Raw genomic sequence first — 17343 nt, 5'->3', positions numbered from 1 at the left:
GCCAGTACCATGTTGTTTTTATGACTATAGCTCTGTAATATAGCTTGAAATCTGGTATAGTAATCCCTGCGGCATTGCTCTTAGTGCTCAGGGTTTTTTGGCTATCCGAGGTCTTTTGTGGTTCCATATGAATCTTATGATAATTTTTTCCAATTCTGTGAAAAAATGTCATGGCGATTTTGGTTGGCATTGTGTTGAATCTATATATGACTTTTGGTAGGATGGTCATTTTCACAATATTAATTCTTCCAATCCATAAGCATGGGAGGTCCTTCCATCTTCTGATGTCTTCCTCAATTTCTTTCTTTAAAGATTTAAAATTTTCATTGTAGAGCTCTTTATTGTCTTTGGTCTGGCTTATTCTGAGATATTTTATTTTTTTTGCAGCTATTGTGAATAGGAGTGTTTCCATGTGGTCTTTCTCTGATTGCTTGTTATTGGTATATAGAAAGGCTATAGACTTTTGTAGGTTAATTTTGTAATGTGCCACTTTACTAAATGTGTTAATAATTTTTGGGAGTTTTCAGGTGGAATTTTTGGTATCTCTTAGATATAATATCATATCATCTGCAAAAAGAGATAATTTGATCCCTTCTTTTCTGATTATTACTCCTTTAATTTCCTTCTCTTGTCTTATTGCTCTTTCAAGAGTTTCAAGTACTATGTTAAAAAGAAGTGGAGATAGTGGCCAGCCTTGTCTGGTTCCTGATTCAATGTTCTATATCTTTCATGAAAAAAAATCCCTTCACTAATTTGAAGTTAGATTCACTGCTGCTTCCAGAAATGTACTCACCATTGATTCTGCTAGGAGACTTAGTGCTGATCCAGTATAGATTCGCTTGAATGAGATTTCTGAGCCACCCCAAATGTCTGAATGTGTGCTGCAAAGCCACACAGCACTGGTGAGCATGGGCTTTGCTCTTACCTGCAGTGCAGCTCTTTGCTGTCTTGGGTAAAGCTCTCTAAACTTCCTTACTTATACATTCTCAAGATTTTGATTTATTCCCTTTCTCTCATAGAATATTTAAGTTCAAGGTTCTGTGATGGAAAAAAAACAAATTCATGCTCTGCATATTTCTCTGATTTCTGGCTTTACCTTTGACTTGACCAAAAAATCGTTTCTTATATTATTAGTAAGTCCAAGCATTTTGGTCTTTTGAAACAAGGTTTCTTTATGAACTCACTGTGACCAGGCAACAGTTCTCCTGCCTTAGCCTCCCAAGCAGCTGAGATTACAAGCCTGCACTAGCAGGCCTTGTTTCAAGGCTTAATATTAAGACTTCCATTCAGGATATTGGTTGTTTTTAACAGACTGTAGGGTGTGTAACTTAGCTTATCTTTACTGAAGATAAAATTTTCTTTCAAAAGCTTTCTTTGTCACCCTCCCAGGACTGACAACCAGAAAGAGGCAGAAAGAGATTTCCCTTCTCTCTCTGAATGAACAGTTATAAAAGAGCATTTCCTTCTGGAAACAGTGCAGAGGGTAAGGACTGGGGACTTGCTGAGTGTCCAGAAGAATTGAATTTCACATGAAGGTTTTATTCTCCTTTTCCCTAAGGCCTATCAAATGTCTCACACAGTAGGAGCTAATGTGATGGAGTACAGAATGCAGCGATCCCCCAGAATGATATGGCTACTTTTACCCACAGGAATTTTGATGGAGACAGGAAATATCGTCTCTTAAATTTACCATCCATAAAATAAGTTTAATACTAGATTCATAGAGATGGTGGAAAATAAATTTTTGGAGCTTTATTTGGGCAGAACGCTAGAAAAGAATAGTTAACATACATGATGACTCTACTCCGTTCGTCTCCTAAGGGGGAAGAAACACGCATTTTTAGTTGTGATGAGAGAATAGAGCCAAAGTTCTCAAATCAAGAGGATCTGAATTTCAGTCTCAGCTGTCCCACTCTCTGGTACATACCCATAGCAAGTGACTTGGCCTCTATAAGGGATAATAAGAATATCTTTTTCTTTAGGTAGAGTTGAAAGCTAAATGGAATGGGGTAATGGAATTAACATGAATAATACACTGCCTGACACAGTAAGCTTTTGATAAGTATTAGCTTCTCATTTTCTTTTCTAGTCCAAGGAATGGTTCAGTGTTATTTATTATTATTACTTAAGCATAAAGAGAAGGAATAGCATGGACTTTTTATGTAGTGTTGATAAAGAATCTAAAGAAAGATTTTAATGATTGATGGCATCTTGCAGAAATACAGCTGTAAGATGTAGTAGATAACAAAATTATTAGAAGTCTGCAAATACCCCTAGCATATTTCTTCCTCCACACAAGGAATTCTTTACTAAATTTTTTGCCTATGTAGGTTTTTAGTACATACCTTTTTATATTGTATACACCAAATATCTGTTCAGAAAATTTAAATAATCTGAAATTCTAGAGATAGAATACTATCCAGTTTAGCCAGATTAAAATCAGTCTACAGGGTCTAGCATGACTTCCTAGATTTACAATGATTCATTATCTGATTTCTTCCACAGCTGACATTATGAATTTGTCCTATCCCTTGACATGTATTCTTTAAGGTTGCTAAGATTCTGCTATACAATTATGTTTTGGGCTTTATTTATCACTTTAATTGGGCCAAAAAGTCATCTGGATTTACAAAAGATCATATCTCAATTGTGCCCAGAGTTTAGTCCACAGCCTGGTGTGTAATAAACAGAGTATTTATGTTTTGTAATATATCGCTTTTTAAAATAAACCATAAAACACTTCCAAATATTAATCCACTGATGGCAACACAAATAAGGCAGAACTTTATTCTCCAATCAAATCATTCTCCAATTCACTAGTCAATATTATATTAGAAAAGTGGTTGAAAGCTTAAACTTCATAGAAAAATGTCTTTGTTTGAATTAATGCAAAGGCCGTGAGAATCTGACATCTTCTTTCATCTGGCCAGACATAAATGTCCTTATAATGATACTTTGGAAAGTAACTTCTGAATTCCCATTTGGCTCAGCCATGTAATGAGAGTGGCACCAAGAGTCGCAGAGTCTGTATCACATCCTCACTCCTCAGAGATTAATCTTCTTTTGAAGCATTTGAAAATTTAAAAATAGATTCCTGTGTAGACGTCCCATTACCCAATCCAAAGCCTTTACTGAATATTAGAAGTTGCTGAGATTGTTATTTCATTGTCAGTTGTTCTTATGTGTTCACTAAGTTGATTGTGAAAGTGCCTCTTCAGATGTAAGGGTAAACAGGACCCAGTCAATTGACAGAGAAACCAGACTTCTCTCCCATCAGGCACGTCTTACTGTTCAGAAGCCATTGAGGCCTTGCAATCTCACAACAGTGAAACACCACATGTTTTTTGTTGTTTCTGATCAGCAAGAGAATCTCCTTCCAAGAAGGCAGAGGAAAGAAGGGAGGGAGGAAAAGAGGGGGAAGAGAAAGAAGGAAGGATAGAGGAGGAAGGAATCTCCCGCTATCATCCTCTTTTTATAGTATCTTTTCTATTGAGCTTTTGTAATTTCATACAACAGTTCTTAATCAAATTATACCCCCTCCCCCCATCCTTGTGTCTCCCATTCCCACAGCTGAACTCATGTATTCCACGCTATATGTTAAGTCCTATCCAGTTAAACATTTCTACCCAGATATCCTTCAGTATAAATTCGCCCACTGGAGTCTAGTCAGCCCATCTAGAAATTATGTATAAGGCATATTCTCCCTCACCCAGTAGCAATCGGTCTCCAATAGTTCTCAGTCTAGTGCTACCTGCAACCCATTTCTCTCTTCCTCTCTGGGCCGTTGGTTAATTGAGTTGGCATGGGTCCTGTGCTTGATGCCACCATTGCCACAAGTTCACATATGTAAGCTTCCAGTGGTCTGAAAGCCTCTGATTCCCTGTATTCATGAACCAGCCCTGGCTCTTGCAATCTTTCCACCCCCACTTCCACAACGGTTCCTGAATTTTGGGTGGGTGAGTTTCAATACAGGAGTCCTATCCAAGAATGCACACCCTGAAGTCTCCTTTTCTTTAAAACTTGGCCAGTTGTAGTTTCCTGTGTGTATCACACACTGTTGCATAAGGAAGCCTCACTGGTGAGAGTTGAGGGGTGTGTTAGTTTTCTCTATACCCCTTGTTCTGCTATGTTCCATAAGCCTTAGGTGTAGAGGTTCAACTGTGATGTTTTACCTAGTACTGGGCACCTCTCAGACATATATTCTCTGTGTCTGACCAGTTGTGGAATTCTGCAGTAGCCTCCATCTGTTGCATAAAGAAGCTTCTTTGATGAGTGGTATATGGTATGTTTTTCTGTAAATATAAGGATCTATATTTAGTACATGGTAAGAAATTTAATTTGTCTAGAGATTGGTTTTCTCTAGGACCTCTAGCCATGTGAATTTGACTCAGTTTACAGTGCCACCCATGAGTTCCCCCCATTAAGAGGGCTTTAAGTCCAATTAGATAGCTGTTGATTGCCCCCCCCCCATAACAATGCCACTACTGCACCAATAGAAATAGTTTGCTGTGCTGGTGGTTATGATTATTAGGCTTTAGGGCTGGGTTAGACCATTGATTATTTTTCTTCCTTGGCAGTTTGCATATTATCATCTATCATTATGATAGAAAACCTTTGAGTAGAAGGCTCCAAGTCAGTTTCTGCACCTTTGCTCCAAGTCTTGTATCTGAAATATGTATATTTCTCATGGGATTTCGGGAGCATCACATTTCTCTCTGGGTTTCCTAGCCCCACAAGATTCACCCGTTTCTACTCTTTTTCTCCCATTCTGCCTCCCTTCTTCCTCCCCAGTCTCAGCACCCTATTATCCTCCCCCTCCCCCCAGTAATATCCACCTCCCACCATCCCCCCTTTTCTGACCCCCCACACCAGTGTGGCCCCTTGCATGTCCCTCCCTCCTTTACTCCCTGCAGAACACTCCCACTTTCCTTACCTCATCCCTGGTAATATCTGTTCCCTGCTATCCCCCCTCTTTCTGGTTCTTTCTTTTCCTCCCTGTACCCTTTCCATTTTCCTGGCTCCTGGTGTCTGATGTCACTTTTACTGTGTGTTTCCTTCAAGTTGAGATTTTGCTTTTTCAGAGAGGAAAATGCTTTCCTACATGCCTTCTTTGGCTTAATTATCCTACAGAAAATTTGAATCTAAGAGGGGCAGTTGTGATTCCCTCTTGTTACAAGAACAGAGAGACACACAGCAGTTCTAAAAAATGCAAGGTAAGGATGGAAACTGGACTGTAGTGACTTTTGCTCTCTGTTGTGCCAGCAAGTTTGTGTCTTTTTCCAATCACAATTGTAACATGGTTGCTACAAATTATAAGACTATCTCCAGAAATGTATGCAAACTTCTGCTCATTACATGAGTCCAGAGCCAGTTGTCATAAAAATGGAGCAAGAAAGTTGGTTTGACAAAGGACATTGCTATGACTAGTAATAATGAAATGATTTTGCAACCAAACCACTAAACATTGATCGATATCAAGAAGTGTAGTGAGGGGTAGGACCTGGTGGTGAATGCCTTTAATCCTAGCGTTTGGGAGGCAGAGGCAGGCAGTCTCTGTGAGTCAGCCTGATTTACATAAGGAGTTCCAGGCCAGCTGGGACTTAAAAGTGAAAAAAAAGAATGAATTTTCATTTTTTTATTTTTGTTTGCTTGGGGTTTTTGTGCCATTTTTTCAATATATGTTTTTATTGAATTTTTGTGCATTTCAAACATCTTAATTACATTTAGACCCTTGACCTTATCTCATGCCCAAGTAGCTCCCCAGCTGATTTCATGCATTCTGTCATGTATGTTAAGGCCTCTTGAGTCAAATTTGTGTCTTCAGATGTCCCTTGGTGTCATCCATCCACTGGAGCGTGGCCAGCCTATCTAGTGTCACTCCCTTAAAGAATTTCAACTCTCCCTCACCCAGCAGTGATCATCTGCCAATAGTTCCTTGGCTAAGGTTGGGGCTTGCTTCCCATTTCCCAGTTCTATGCTGGTTTTTGTCTGATTGAGCTTGTGTGGGTCTTGTGGATGCCATCACCATTGCTGTAATTCACACGATTAAGTTCCCAGAAGCCTGGAAAACTGTTTACTTGTGGTCATCTGTCACCCCTGGCTCTTAGCTCTTTCTGCCCCATCTTCCACAATGATCCCTGACCGTGGGTGGGTGAGGTTTAATACTGCTTTGTTTTTGGAGTCATGATTAGAGAATAAGCCAGAATTAAGCAAATCCTTGATTTTTTGTGCAACTCTAAGAATCTTCCATTTAGCAATGTTAGGCTTCAATGTCCCCATGTTAAAATGGAAATCATTTTTCATTTCAAGAGGTCATGAAACATGCCAACAGATGATACATATAATGAATTTAGAGGACTTGTGACATAGATGACACTCACCAATGCTAGGTTTGCTGTCTTCGTACTTTGTGGGAGGAAGATTTCCTCAGTAGATGGATGACTGAAGTTGTTATTTTTGTGGTGCTACTTACTGTGTCTCCAGTGTTTTCTTCTGGGTTTTCATATTGTGCAGTTCAAGAAATGTGATGCTGGGCTGTAACTTGATGGTAACATTGTGATGTAGTTCTGACCAAATATGTGAAAAAATGGAAAGATCATGAGAAATAATGTGCTAAGGATTTTCAGAAATGTTTATATCTTCATCATTTCTTTTTTTATTTTTTTTTTCTTTAAAAACCAGTGCCTTGACTTCAATGTGTAGTTTAAAGTGACCTTAAATTTCTGATCTTCCTACTCTAGTCCCTGAGTGCTGAGAATAGAGATGTATGCCACCATGCCCAATTTATGTGGTGCTGGATGTGGAACCCAGGGCTTCCTGCAAGATAAGCACTCTTTTGACTGAACTACATCCCAGCCCAATAAATGTTCATTTCTTTCTTTTTAATTTGTGACTGTATGTGTGGTGTGTGTATGCCAGTGTGAATACCTGTGAAGGCCAGATGTCAATACTGAATACCTTTCTCTATCACTCTCTATTTTAGTTTTAGACACAGAATCTCTCACTGAACCCAGAGCTTACTGACTGTCTAGACTGGTTGGGCAGGAAGCCCCTGGCATCCTCTTGTTTACCTTCCCTACTTCCATAGAGCTGGGATTACAGGCAAAGCCTATGTTTGGCTTTTTATACATGGGTGCTGAGGATCAGAACTCAGATTCCCATACTTGGTCAGCCAACACTTTACCCACTGAGCTCTTACTCTGACTAAAAAACATTCATTTCTTAATTTGCCATTAAAAATGCCATACTAAAGTTGGGAAGCTAGTCTGGCTACAAGCAGTAAACAATGTTTTAGAATCCATGTTCAGTTGTTTTCTCTATTAGGAGCTTACTCAGAGATTATTTCTCCCCAAAGCAAGTTAATTAATGGTTCAACTGATGAAGACACCAGTTAAGGAACAAATACTGACTTATAATAGAATAGCTAGAAACTGGTCCCATCACACAAGTTGTTCTTCTACATAGCTGAGTTTTAGTTGACTGTTTCACTGGTGGATTAGAAGGGTAAATGATGATACTATATATAAAAGATTTTGAAAACTTTGAAACAGTATTATCACTATTCAGGGAAGAGTTCACTGGTCCCTAAGGGCTAGGGTACTGACAATGGGAACCCAGCACAGTAAACCTCTAACCCAAGTACCTAGAGCTACAAGCCTCTTTCTAAGGCCTGGATCCATAGGTTTTTAGGTCTCAGTGTTTGGAGCTGTGGCTCTGAGTCTGTCACGCTAGCTCTTCAGTACATGAAGGTCTACAGATAAATCCAGAACTACTCTTTTTCTACTTACAAGTTCCACATAGCAGAGTATAAAGACTCCACCCAACACCCAGCTACCAACTATTAATGAACTACATTAGTTTCTTGTCTGTTGCATGATAACAAACCCGACAAAAGCAACTTAAGGAAGAAATATTTTATTTTGGCTTGTGGTTCAGGAGGGATACAGTCCATCATGGCAGGGAGGGAACAGCAGCAGTCAAGGAAAGCATGGTGGCAGGAGCAGGAAGTTGGCTCATCACATTTCATCTATACACAGAAAGCAGAAAGATAAAGAGCAGGATGTGGCACTAGGCTATAAAACCTCCAAGCCCAACCCCAGTGACTTCTTTCCTCCTAAGTGTTCCATAACCTTACCAAACAGGGTTACCAACTAGGAAACAAGTGTGTAAATACATGAGGTGATGGAAGACATTCTTCATTCGAATCACCACGTAAACCGATATGTCAATAGCAAACACCATGTGACTTCTTTCAAGGCTAGATTTTGCTAGCTTTTCCCATGATTTTGATAACTGTGATCTTATTTCCACTATTTTTCTGAACTATTCCTTAATTTTTTCATATATACTTCACAATCAACATATCGAGCTTGAGGAAAAAATAGCTGGTATTATGATGGAATTTTTTATGATGGTGAGACATTCTGCTTAAAGGAACAGAACAGAGAACAATGTTTTTCTACTAATTAAAAAACCTGCTTTTGCTTCTTACAGTCATGTTTTATGGATTTCTTCACATAGGTTTATAAAGTCTTTGTTTCTCACTAAGTAATTTATAGTTTAATTGCTGTTGTGTTTTGTATGAAATCTTCTCAATGCTATTACCTCTTTTACATTAATAGGTTCTTATCTTCTATGCTTTGTGGTATGTTTCATGTGGATTCTCTTACATAATAATAGTATCTTTAATGTATAAAATTTTCTACAAGACAAAGAATATCATACCCTCAAGAAGTTCAAAATCCCATAATTTATAAATGTTACCTTACATGGTCAAAGTCATTTAGTAGATGTCAAGGATCTTGAAATGAGATTATACTGTATTATATAGATTTGTCAAATGTAGTCATGAAAGTTCTTAAAAGATCAGAACATAAGAGTCAGAGTCAGGAAAAGTAACAACAGAAGCAGAGGGTACGTCGCACACTTTGATGATGACAGGAAGCAAAGGGCACAGTTAATCTGTAGAAGCTGGGAAGAAAAAGAATTAGATTCTCCTCTAGAACCTCCAGAAGGTTCATATCCATGACAAGGCCTTAGTTTTACCATAGCATGATCTATGTTGAATCTTCTGACCTTGAAGATGGTTACTTAGTGAATGTGTATGTTTCTAAGCTATGAAATTAGCTTACTATTCGTTTACTACAGTGGAAATAGGAAATTGATTTTCTTTCTTCTTTTACAATTCTGTACTGTTGTTCTGGATAGTTTTAGTGTCACCTTGACACACCTGGATTGAGGGAGCATCAATTGGGGAATTTCCTTTATTGGACTGGCCTGTGGCCATGTCCATGGGGCACCTTCTTGATTGTTGAATAATGTGGGAGGGCCCAGCCCACTGTGGGTGGTGCTATCCCTGGGCAGGTGGACCTGTGTTGCATAAGAAAGCAGGCTGAGCAGGGGCCAGGGGAGCAAGTCAGTAAGCAGTGTTCCTCCATGGCCTATGCTTCAGCTCCTGCCTCCAGGTTCCTGGCCTGAGTTCCTACCTTGGGCTCCCTAATGAACTGTGACCTGGGAAATGTAAGACAAATAAACCCTTTCCTCCCCAAGTTGGTAGTGGTCAGAGTGTTTTGTCACAGCAATGGAGAAACATACTAAGAGAACTGTTAATTCCTCTCTCTGTATAGCTGCATTAGATAACATCTCTAACAAATCATTATATAGTCATGGAGAAACTAAGCTTGCCTCTGAACTACTTGGAAGGAAGGTATTAAAAGAGATCACCCACTGTGAAAAGTGTATGTGTACATATATATAGTCAATGTGTCTTGGTCCAGAAACAAAAATGTATTTGATAATACCTCTTGTTATTTTTATAATGTTGAATCATTTTAATTTGTTGTTAAGTTCTTGTCCAACAGGAACACTCTACATAATGCCTGGCTGACTCAATCTAATTATCTCTCTTGGGGAAGTTTGAATTCAAAACGTAAAGAAAGTCACCAAGTCAGAGAGGCAGAATGCAAAGAGCAAAGACATTGATGTGGTAAGTAGAGGTCATGCAGGGTTAGTGGTGTGCAAAGGAGAAATCAGGAGCAGATCGAGGTTGTATGAGGAGTGTGCCTCTCCATAACATATATTGAAATGGTTTGAAAATTTTATGATACCACATTCTAGGTGTTCTAATCCTTTCTGGATCTGCTATTCTGGGACTTAGACAGTGAATAGTAATTATGTTCAAAGATGGATGTGTCAAATAAAACCATTCACATAATTTTTGAAATGTTAACATTTAAAAATTACACTAAAAAAGAAAATTGAGGACCTCAAATTCCAAAGAACTTTGTGTGTACAGAGTTTCCTAAAGACACCTGCTATTCTCAGTAGCTGAAATAAAGAAATATGGTTTCAACCAAAGAAAAATGGGGGCAATCTGGATTGTTCTAGAAAAGAACTTAAAATAATGCATAATTTACACTGTAAAACAGTTGGGAAAAGAATATTAGGGCATACTAAACATGGCGGCTCCGATTCTGAAGCAAAATGACCAGTGATCCATGATGCATCCAAAATCTCTCAGCCTTTCTTTGTCTTTCCTTTCACTCTTTCCCATTTTAATTTCAAATAGTTCAATGTGTCAAAAATCGAAACAGTCTTTTCATTTTGTTTTTGCCTAGAGTTAAAAGCTGAGAATTGTGTATGCTTGAAGTCATCTAAAATGCTGGCATTTTCCCCTCATTGTTTGAGATTGGGAAGAATTCCTGTGGGCAATAGGAAACCTGCAGATGCTTAGGTGGTACCCAACCAGAAGTTCTGTTAAACTGACTCTCCATCATTCCTCAGATGTCTAGAAATGGCACATTAATATCTCTCATTTGTAGTTTACTTATCTGCACAATTTTAAAATTGTTAGCTAGTTTAAAATAAGTCATGTTTCATGACTGAACATTTATAGAATTACTATACTATTAAATTATTTGTTTATATGTTAACTTATATATTATTGAGTTTATTTTGTTTTTGTGGTGCTGGGGTTGAACATAAAGCCTAGCATGTGCTAGGCAAGTGCTCTACACTAAGCTGTATCCCTAACCCTTCTTTCACGTTTTACTTTGAGACAGGGACTCCCTAAACTGCCCAGGCTACTCTTAAACTCATTGCACAGAACAGGCAGAGCTTACAGCTATGGTAGTTGTGCCACATCTTCTTACATATCTGAGATTACAGGCCTGCACCAGCAAACCTAGCTGTGTATTGTTTTACAATATTATACATATAAATATGTATAATATGTCTATGCTATCTAAACAATATAGCATTTAGAATACAGTATGTCTTTTATTCTCTCACATATAAGAGCCATGGAAATACTTAAGCGAATGCACTGAACCACATTACACACAAATTTACAATTCTAAGCAGGTGCCCTGAGCAATATATCCTGCTGAATAAAGGCAGCAATGAATATCCCTGTAGTCAAACACATGATTTTAAAACTGGTTAGTTTTGTATGCTTTCGATTAGCACACATTAACTATACATGATGGATTTCACTGTGACATTTTCACACATGTATAGAATGAATTTTGATCATCCGCCCCACCATTGTCCCCTCTCATGCCCCCACCCCCTTGTACTGATGCATTTCATCTTCCTAATCACTCCCACTTCTACTTTCATGGTTTTTTCAGTCCAGTAAGTAGCTCTCAACCTAGACCTACCTTTATTCTACTTATGAGCAGTAAGTGCATGCTGATCTTTAACTTCTTTTTAAGTACTTTCCCCTTGCCTCTACTGAGAGAAAACTTACAATATGGTTTATCTTATTCTTTATAACTCAAAAATACATACTTGCATTTGTCTAAAATTCAAAACAGCATTTTTCCTTATGCTTAGGGTGTTGGATTCTTAAAGGACTCGAGGAAAAGAGAGTGGCAGTTGGGCAGAAAATGAGAGTTTGTTCAACACATTGTTTTTTTAGGCCTCAAATAGCTAAGAGGCTAATATATATCTCAACTGTTGAATTTCTTACATTGTACAAGAATAACGGAGAAAAAAATAAGGTGCCTCTTACAGCAAAGAAAAATCCTGGATAGCTTAGTTTCTATGGAAACTAGAAGACAGAGAATTGGTGAAAAAGGTCCCAGTCATACCCAAGAACACAGCCTTTGATGAGGGCCCCTCAAAATTAGAGTACACCACATCACTTTAGCGAAGATTCATCAAGCATTAAACATAATGACGTGTGAGATGGCAGTGTGATAATTCCACAGATGGAAAGAAACACTGCATACAGTCTGCCTGAAGATGGATTTCTGAGACTGAGGTGCTCAGTTATGGAAACTGGAAGATGCTGAGCTGCTCTGAGGCATCTTACAGCAAGCAGAGCAAGCCCTGATATAATATGAAGGCCTTCCTGCCGGTTTCTGAACCAACAGTTGTTCTTGCATAATTAAGCTATCATTAAAATGATTCCAGGAACCCTGAATTATTACTCAAAGTCTCAACACTAGGGAAATGTCTTGTGTTTTGAATCGATGAATTTTTCTTTCTTTGTAACAAACATTTTGTAAATTCACAAGTGTCTGTATCAGGTTAGCTATTCAGAGAAGTCTTATATATTGGTTTTTAGTACCTTACTGAAACATAAGGATACTGTTCATGGACTTTACTGAAGAATGATGTTTTCATGGTGTTTTATTAAAAGACTCAAACAAATTGAAAACAGAACAGAAAGTTTTAAATTTAAAAACAATATTTGTGAAGATAAGTGCCGAGAGTTTCCGTACACCCTGTGTCCAGTTCAGTGGGTTTATGCTGAAAACAGCAGGCTCCTCTCACTGCATCTGTTCCAATCTCTCATTGCAGAGGCATAAATAATTGCCTGTTTCTGTAGTACTTTATGATTTTCATACTTATGCCCATATGCTGTTTTATTTTCCAGTTTAAATACTATTTATTAACTGTCTAGAATTGAACAAACGAATCTGGCTACATTATTCACCATGCCCTTCCCCTTGGACCATCCGCCAAGAATATATGTCTGTAAGAACACCATATTCGGTTTTAATATCACGGCAACTCTGAAGATAACATCCGTGGTAAGCCATGAAGCTAAGGAGTTATGTAATCCTTTTGATTTGTCTTTTAGAAGGAAAACAGATATATTTTCAAATTGAAAATGACTATAGAATCATTTGCATATATGTACTATACTATAAAAACACAAATAAAGTCTTAAACTGAAGGAAAATGATTTAAAGGAGGACTTCTAGGAAGTAATGATTAAAATCAGAAATGGTGAAATAAAGCGGGTTTAAACTGATATTGTTTGAAACACCAATAACATTACTAATAGTAGCTGATGGAGTTTACGTAATATATAAAATATGTAGGTGAACAGTGCACAGAGAATGTAAATGGAGCTGAACTTGACGTTGTTAATTGTGTAAGAAGTGATAAAGCAATAACATCTCCCTGAAGTTTAACCTTTTTAAAACTGAAAAAAGGAAATGCTAAAGCTCCAGTCTAAGGCTGGATGTGGGAGTCACAGTGAATATCCTGATACCTACAGTGAACTCTAAATGAATAATGCAAAGGATGAGACTAAAAAGCTAAGAAAAGATAAAACTTTTAAATAGGCTTGATTAATAAAATGAACATAAACACAGAGAAACAAAGAAACAAGGGGCAGATGATGTTATTAGAAAGAAAATAGTACAATAATTTACTTAAGCTCAACTGTATTAATGGTAATAACAAAAATAAGCTGATTGAATGAATAATCCAATTAAAAGAAAAAAAGATTCACCCTGAGTTACAAACCAAACAGGATGAAACCCAATTATTTGGCAACAGACATACTTTATTCTCAGGACAAAGAGGTAAAGTAAATAATGAAGAAAATGTGCCATATAAATACTAACTATAAAATGATTAGTGCTTTATAAATCCCACAGTAACTTTTGTTCTTTGTTTTTTGTTTCATGATCCATTATATTATCAAGAGATTTCTGTGTGAGCTATCCATTGGAGCCCACCTGGTAGAGTCAACAGTGTGTACACAACTGGAGACAGCAATTCTTCAGCTCGCTGAAGCTATCCGCAGCAAATAATTCATCAGTGAGGATTAGGGCATCCTTAGATCCTCCCCCATCCACTATTGACTGTACCATTGTGCAGACCTAGTGCAGGCCCACAGCTGTCCTGCATTTGTGATTTCAGTAGCTATGTCATAGCTGAATAAGATCGCTGATGCCTTTTCTCCCCCAGTAGCCTAAATAGCACTTCTTGGGATGATGAAATCTAGACAGCATCAAAGAAGCTTCCAGCTTGATTCCTCTAAGTCATGGAACCAAAATATATGTGTCTTCAGCAATAGGGACTTATCACCTAGCTCTGGTGGGTAACCAAGAGGAGTGGCAAGAGCCTGTATTGTTTTGTGCACTTCTGGAGCCTCCCTGACCAACAATTCATAAGGAGGTACCTCACCTCTGGTACTGAGGTTTCTGTTTAAGAGCATGTGACTTCAGCCTCCCTGACCAACAATTCATAAGGAGGTACCTCACCTCTGGTACTGAGGAACAGTACCAGTTCCTGGTACTCAGGAACAGGTGTTTCCAGCTCTGCAGGGTATCTTCATTTCAACTTCTACATACACACATACACCCCCTCCCACACACACGTTACTTTGTTATGATTAATTTCCATATGTATTTATGTACACTCTTAATTTTGGCTGACTCTTTCCCACCGCTCATTTCTCCTACACCCCTTCTTCCCTGCATAAACCTTCCTTCCCTCACATCCAAAATTCCAACACTCTACTTTCCTAGTCCCTGCATTCTACTATTCCCCTTCCCTTAAGGCATTCCCCTCCCAGTGACCTCCTTCTAGTTTCCTGTATTCTACAAGGAACCTCAAGAAGAATCAACAAAATTAAGGATTTGGAGCTAAGCTTCACATATGGGGGAAAACATGCAGCATTTGTTTTTCTGTGCCTGGGTTACGCCATTCAATAAATTTTTTTCCAGTCCCATTCACCTACCTGTAAATGTCATATTTTCATTTTCCTTTACCACTGAGTAAAATTCCACTGCGTATATCACCACATTTTTCAGTATTCTTTAATCAGTTGATGGATGTGTAAACCGATTCCATTTTCTAGCTGTTGTGAATAGAGTGGCAAAGAATATTTGATACAGAGTCCTTGGGTGTATGACCAGTGGGCTTACAGCTAGATATAGTTCTAGTTCTGGCTTTGGGAGGAATGTCCATACTGGTTTCCACAGTGGCAACAGAGGTTTTCACTTCCACCAGCAATGGATAAGGATTCCTCTCTCTACACATCCTTACTAACATTTGTTGTCATTTCATTTCTTAATGATGATCACTCTGGGGTGATAGGGAATCTTAAAGTAGTTTTAATATGCATTTCTCTGAATACTAAGGATATTTAATGCCTTCAAAAGCCTGAGAGATCTCAGCTAGGGCATGGGTAGCCTCTCAGGGAACACATCCCTGAAGAAACTGATTCCTCTTCTCCCAGCAGTCAGTTGCCAGTAGCTCCTCAGCTGGCCTTCTTGATCACCTACCTCCTCCATGCTAAGATTTTGGCTGGTTTGATTTTGTGCAGATCTTGTGCTTGCAGAAGTTGGTAGGGGAGGAATTGAAGGGAGGGAAGTAGGGAGTGGACTTAATCAAAATATTATATGCATGTATGAAATTCCCAAGTAATAAATATTTAAAAATAAAAAAGTGTTTATCATCCAGTTCCAGAGTTCATTTTTGATAGGGTTGTTGGATTTCTTTGATGCTTTGTTTTTGTGCATTCTAGATACTAATCTTCTGTTGGGTGTAGAACTGACGGAATTTTTCTCCCATCCTTAGGCTACCTCTTTACTCAATGACCTGTTTCCTTACTATACAGAGCATTTTAATTTCATGAGATCCCATTTGTCAATTGTTGGCTTTATTTCAAGAGTGCATCGGGTCCTTTTAGAAAGTCCTCATCATGTCTACATGTTTTAGAATATGCCTTATCTTCTTTTCTAGTTGTTTCAGAGTTTCAGGTTTTATGTCAAGAATTTTGATCCATTTTGGAGGTTTACTGGGGAGCCAGGGTGAGAGATAAAAATATAGTTTTATTCTTCTATACATGGGCATCCAGGTTTCCAAGTACCATTTGTTGAAGATGTTCTCTTTCCTCCAGTGTATACTTTGGGCATCTTTGTCAAAGATCACATGGTTGTAATTGCATGGACCTAAGTCTGGGTTTTCTATTTGTCTATATGTTTCTTTCTGTGCGAGCACCATGCTGTTAATATTACCATGTCTGTGTAGTCAATCTTGAGATTGAGTATGATAATGTGTCCAGTATTATTGCTTTTGCTCTGGGTTTTTTGTGTGTTTCCATGTGAATTTTTATATTTCTGTGAAGATTAGTGTGGTGATTTGGATTCCTTTGAATCTGTAGATTGCTTTTGATAGGATAGTCATTTTCACAACAATAAATCTGCCAATCTGTGTGCACGAGAAGTCTTCATTCTTGAAGTGTCTCCCTCAATTTCTTTCTTCAGAGTTTTTATTTTTTTATTTTTAAGAAAAGATAATTTTGGCTGGAGAGATGGCTCAACAGTCAAGAGAACTGGCTGTTCTTGCAGAGAACCAGGTATGGTTCCCAGCACACACATGACAGGTAACAACCACCTGTAACTCTAGTTCCTGGAGATCCTATGCCCTCTTCTGATCTCCACAGGCATCACATACACAGTTGCACTTACGTGCACACAAACACTCATACACTTAATAAAAACAAATTAAAAATTACAATGTATTTATTATTGGGGGCTATTCTAGGTCGGGGCTGGAGAGATGGCTCAGCAGTTAAGAACACTGGTTGTTCTTGCAGAAGATCTGGGTTCAAATCCCAGTACCCACAGGGCAGGTGTCTGTAACTTCAGTTGCAGGGGGTCCAACAGCCTCTTCTGTCCTCTGCGGGCATTGCACAACACGGGTGCACTTATCTACATGCAGGCAATATATGCATACACATAAAATAAAACAAAAAATAATAAATAAAATAAATATATATTTATTATTTACACCATTGAAATAGTTCCATAAGAACAATATACATCATTTAAAAGGATCAGTTCCTTTCAAATACACGAATTGCATAAAGCAATACAGTCAACACAAAACTGGTCACAGTACATATCTACAGGTTTAACTGCTGTAATAGGTATTTTTAATCTTTTGGCTAGACATTTTTGCTGAAATAGTGTTAGTACTTAAGATAAGATACAAAGTATCTTAGGAGTAGATAAAAATTTTTTTCATTTATCTTGTGACATGGGCCTTTTTACTATTACTTTAAATTGCAGTTATGACTATGGCTTTAGG

Source organism: Nannospalax galili, unplaced genomic scaffold, assembly GCF_000622305.1.
Source record: "Nannospalax galili isolate Female #2095 unplaced genomic scaffold, S.galili_v1.0 scaffold450, whole genome shotgun sequence".
Taxonomy (NCBI): domain Eukaryota; kingdom Metazoa; phylum Chordata; class Mammalia; order Rodentia; family Spalacidae; genus Nannospalax; species Nannospalax galili.
The sequence above is the reverse complement of the archived record's forward strand: the minus strand, read 5'-3'. Positions refer to the sequence as shown.